A 5,758-nucleotide genomic window follows, 5' to 3' on the forward strand; every position below is an offset into this window, starting at 1 on the left:
TTATGCAGTAGACTGTCATATATGACCAGTTACCATATAAACTGTCATACCACAATTGCAAAATGGTAAAAGGCAATCTTTATGAAAACTTAAGAATACTTTAGTAAAAGGCAACCAACGTCACTCTAATTTTCTACAAAAATTACCTCTCTTCCTCCTACCTTTTTTTCCCCTTTGAATGGTACCTTTTATAGCATATCAACACACAAAGGTATTTATATCACTTTTACTTAAGTTAGCTTTTTAAATGACGGTTTTCTTTTCTGATACACTGAATTTATCAAAAGGCACCAAGATTAGAGTCCTATGTAGTTTCAGAATTTTGTTCCTTTTTAAGTTCCTCTAGAATAATTTTTGTCATAAAAGGGTAACTCTAAGAACCAGAAGAAAATGAATGATACAACACAGTAACTTGAAACTTGTACCATCCAAAAGGTATAAATTTATTAATAGATTCCTTGAACTTTTCATTTAGGACAAGAAGTCAGAACAACTTTCTGAACATAAACATAAAAATAGAGCACATTTATTAACAGTAGGAAAACTCTAAGTTTATAGAGGTATTAAATCTTACATAATAACATACAGCCAAAAGCATTAGAAATTCACTGCCAGATAGATATTCTGAGGCATTATCCTGAAAACATGTCTGGTACATAGCACAAACATATAACAAAGTATGGCATTTATTTCACAGGGAGGAAAGATAGGTTTCATCACAAAAAAGATTTACTAGATTTCAGCTTTGATTAATTTTAGAGATATATTCTAAAGATAAAAAAGAAAAACAAGATTCACCCCTAAAATAAAAGTCTTTATATATATATAATCCATTATTAATAGTCTTTATGCTCTTACAATGTAAAACATTTAGAAACTTTTGAACTCTAAAAATTTTGATCTGTTAACCTATTGGTCTTAACACATCCCAAATTCCCTTCTAAGAATCACATTGATGTTTTTAGTCCATCAGTCCAATACAGATGGAACAATTCTATTTCTTTTTCTTCTTCTTTGGTGGTTCACCCTCAGAGCTACTATCTGTGCTGCTGCTGCTGCTATTACTAGAAGAGCTGGCATCTCTTCTGCATCAGAGGACGAGGAAGAGCTTGTGGAAGAGGCTGAAGATGACCTGGAGGAGCCTTCATCAGCGTCACTGTCCTCTGAGGAGGATGAGGTAGACGTCTCTTCACGCTCTGATGAAGAATCACTGGCTCAACTGTCACTGCTATTGCCACTGGAGCTGGTTACACTCTTAGACCTTTTTTTCTTGGTCTTTTCTTTCTACAGTAGTTTCTCCAATGCTTTCTTGTAATAATAATCTGTTTTCTTTTTTCTTTTAAAGCTTTCTTTAGTTCTGCTGTTCTTTTTTTTTTTTTTTTTTTTTTATGGCTGTGTTGGGTCTTCGTTTCTGTGCGAGGGCTTTCTCTAGTTGCGGCGAGCGGGGGCCACTCTTCATCGCGGTGTGCGGGCCTCTCACTATCGTGGCCTCTCTTGTTGCGGAGCACAGGCTCCAGACGCGCAGGCTCAGTAGTTGTGGCGCACGGGCTCAGTGCTCCGCGGCATGTGGGATCTTCCCAGACCAGGGCTCGAACCCGTGTCCCCTGCATTGGCAGGCAGACTCTCAACCACTGCGCCACCAGGGAAGCCCAGTTCTGCTGTTCTTGAAGGCCTATGTAGGTACTTTCTTTTTCCTGTGCATTCATAAGTCCCATGCCCAGATTCCAAGCATTTCTGACATCTTACATGTTGCTTACTTGCTTCCGCTTGTCTCCGGGCTGTGAGCCGATGCATGGGAGTCGCCATCTTCCAGAGGCCTGTTTTGTACCCCGTTTCTTGCAGGCAAGACTCCAGCCTCTGTGACATTCCCCGAGTTCCAAAGGGCAGATTTGAACAGTTGCTGATCAAGGGAGGAGAAGCCAAGGAACCACCTGAGGCAAGATTAAAGGGACCAGAGAAGCTCATCAAGATTAGGAGACCCACCACCTGAGACAAGATGAAGGGAGCACACGCCCTGCACACACCCTAATCGTGTCATGTCAGAGATCCCACCCTTGAACCATTGTTTATAAAACCCCTCACCAAATCCTCTGGGGTTGGGACACATAGTTTTCTGAGGCAGGACCCCACTGTGTCCCCCTGTGCCTGGAAAAACAACAAAGCTATTCTTTTCTACTTCACCCAGAACTCTGCCTCCGAGATTTGATTCGGCACTGGTGTACAGAGAGGCCGAGCTTTCGGCATCAGTGACTTGCCTCTCTCAATGAAATATGGTAACCCTTCATTGGAAGCTGAAGGGAGGGAGAGCCCATTTCTTGGCTACATTCACCCGGATTGGAGTTTCTGTCAGGATGAACTGGGGGTAGAGATGGAGAGAGCAGGTTGGCTCAGATGTACAGACTCTCAGTGTTCTTACTGAGTTTTAATAGGTTTTCTCGAATAAGTGTGTATGCCATTAGGACAGTTTCCAGACACTCAGCTGTTGTTGTTGTTTTTCTTCTTAAAAATACTGTTCACTGTCTGTAAATGACAAAAGACTTAAAAATGACCACGGTTAAAGATTTGATGAGAGTTCATAATAATGCAGTTGACAAGAAAATTAGTTATTTCTGAGATATACATTTTAAAGTAATAACTAGGATTATTACTTATAACATTATACCAGAACATATAAGATTTTTAGAAATTTCATGTAATGTCTGAAACATTTATATTAACATATTTCCATACATATTTCCATACAAATACAAATATAAGATTTTTAGAAATTTCATGTAATGTCTGAAACATTTATATTAACATATTTCCATACAAATAACCCAATGAAAGTTTAGTATTAGTTGTTTTGTTTGTTTTTTTATACTGCAGGTTCTTATTAAGCATCAATTTTATACACATCAGTGTATACATGTCAATCCCAATCGCCCAATTCAGCACACCACCATCCCCACCTCACCGCAGTTTTCCCCCCTTGGTGTCCATATGTCCATTCTCTACATCTGTGTCTCAACTTCTGCCCTGCAAACTGGCTCATCTGTACCATTTTTCTAGGTTCCACATACATGCATTAATATACGATATTTGTTTTTCTCTTTCTGACTTACTTCACTCTGTATGACAGTCTCTAGATCCATCCACGTCTCAACAAATGACTCAATTTCGTTCCTTTTTATGGCTGAGTAATATTCCATTGTATATATGTACCACAACTTCTTTATTACAGACAGTTCTGGGTGTACTCTGATGATTTTGCAAATATGTTCCTATAAAAGGGTTTCATCTTCAAGAAATTCATGGAAAAGACTCTGACAAGTACAGGTTTCTGGTAACTGACTGTACTGCTGAACTGAATGAATAAGCATTTTCAGAACTCTAATGAAAAACTGATGAACTCATAAAAGTGCTAACAAAAGATCAAGATGAAAAAAAAAATTAATTACATGGGACTGAGTGAACTGATGAGGATGAGTATAATTTTTGTGACTTTCTGTCTGAATTAAAAAAAAAAAAAATCCCACAAGGACTCAGAGGCAAAGAATATACAAATCAATTTTCACTGCAAAGTAAAGGAGCTGTTACAGTGGAGGATTACTGGACTGAATGTCAATATTATGACATAATATGAGTGTGTTTCATGTTTGGTAATTGCAATCATTGTTGCTTTTGTTGTGGTCATCCATGTACAATGCTTGGTGTCAGTCTATTTATCTCTTGTAAAAATAAAATACAGTGTGTGTGTGTGAAAAAAAAAAATTAAAGAACTAAGGCAGATTAAAAAAAAAAAAAAAAAAATACTGTTCACTGGTTTTGCTTATTTTGCCGGAGAGAGGGTCCAAAGATCTCCTCCTGCTGTTACCTTGGAGGTGGATCTCTGATCCCTTTTGAGTCTTTTTCATGAGATTCTTTTCTTTATCGTTTGGACTCTGTGTATAACCCATGCTGAAAACAATGGCAAGAAAATTTAGTGTTTCTTTGAAATCCTTTAAGTGTTGCAATTTATTCTATCATTATTTTACAGATGGAGAAAAACCATTATTAAAAGATTTTTTTGTGGATAGATAATGAAATTAAGGAGAAAATTAGTATAAGTAACAATTCTTAGTGTATTAACTCTAAAACCTTTTGGTACCTTTAAAGCTATTTTAAAGATTCCAAGCTGTATCACTCCCTGTGTAAAAAGATAACCTTTTATTTTTGTAGCTTTAGTATCAAAGTTGGAAGAAAAATATGGCTATCTATTGTTCTCATCTCCTTCACAGTCCAAAGTATAAAATTGTGGAAGGGGTTAGAATATTATTAGCATCTTGAAGAGACATTAAAATATAACTTTCACTAGCTTTTCATGTAAGATAATGATATTAACTAATTTCACCTCTCAGTGTTGTAAAGATTAAGTTAAATACAAGTTCATATATGAAAGGTCAAAAAATCTGGTACCTTGTCTACAGTAGACATTCAATAAATGTTAACTTTCCATTGCTTTCTTTAGAGACTCAGACATGTGAACTGAGATTCATTATTTCTCTCATTCTGAGATTTTTCTAAAGCCAGGTAATTGAGGTCATGACTGAAGGCAACCTCTCTGCCATTTTACAGTGAATTAAGCTGAAGTTTGTGTTGCTCCGATGATGACAGGAGAAGATTTATGTCTGTTCCTTTCCCTCAATTCCCAGCACTTCACTTTCTCTTCAATCCAAATGAAAAGTTTCACAATATTTCTGTTTTAAATTCCAAGTTGCCTGATGGTCCCACCCATCACATATAGATGTAAATTTACAGTGGCAGATCAGTTATATAAATATTCTTAAAAGCCCTTATTGTTAGGAGACTCACATATTCATTCATCCATTCAGTTGTTTATTCAACAACTCAAATTATGTGTTAGGTGATGAATCTAATATCTCTAAGACACAGAGCCTACCCTATAAAACTCATAGTCTGTTAGGGGAGCTAGGCATTATGGCATGTGCTATGTAAGGGATTTTTACTAGGCAATTTGGGAGGAAGAGGAGGCGTGAGTTACATAAGAAGTAAAGAAATGATCCTCCCTTCCTAATTTTAAGGATCAGTCCTTAAATATTCAATATATATTTAAGAAAAACATAAAATATTTATATTAGTGGGGATGGAATTGGAAGATATGTGTATATGTGAGACTTTTTGAAGCATCCGGACAGATCATGTATTTAAACCTATAGAAGCCAGGTTACTGTTCATTTAAGTCAATAATCTTGAATTTGGAAACTCAGTCTTTCATATGTAAAAGTGAAACTATACCTGAAATTTAAGGAGAAAAAGTCAGTGACAGGTTGAGGGCCGTGAAAAACTGAATTGAGAGAGCCTTTTTCTTAGAGTGGAAAAGGAACATCATCTACTTCACAGTTATTTCTACATAGTTATACTCATTCTCTTTCCTCATTTATTTCTGGAAGAGAGGTGGAGGAATAAAGCATATCCTGAGAACTATCCAAGGTGGGAAAAAACAGTATGGCCAACATCTTGACCATGTGGATCTCAGGAAAAACTCTTGTCACCCATCAGCACCCTGCTTGGGAACACGCATAAGTTAGGACTGCCTTGAGGAAGACTATTAAACACTAGGATGACTATCAGGCCCACAGAACTGAGATAGTCTAGATGCTCTGGTCAGATTTTTGCCTAGAACAATACTATTGACTTTTTGAAATTAATCTTTATAATCCTTGCCTGTTACATATGAGGAAATTAAGACTGAGAAAGCTGAAGTGTCTTGTCCAAG

The 5,758-nt window shown here is 36.9% G+C and overlaps 1 pseudogene across 1 annotated transcript; it reads right to left on the minus strand.

The window, feature by feature from the left end:
* Nucleotides 1-978: 978 nt before the first annotated feature.
* LOC309615929 lies at nucleotides 979-2,427 on the minus strand (annotated as a pseudogene). The gene is made up of 2 exons: nucleotides 1,641-2,427; nucleotides 979-1,360 (listed from the first exon to the last, which is right to left on the minus strand). The product of its transcript is annotated as an uncharacterized misc_RNA (transcript).
* Nucleotides 2,428-5,758: the final 3,331 nt, after the last annotated feature.

This window comes from Balaenoptera borealis (assembly GCF_965194805.1).
Source record: "Balaenoptera borealis genome assembly, chromosome: 18".
In the NCBI taxonomy this organism is placed as follows: Eukaryota; Metazoa; Chordata; class Mammalia; order Artiodactyla; family Balaenopteridae; genus Balaenoptera; species Balaenoptera borealis.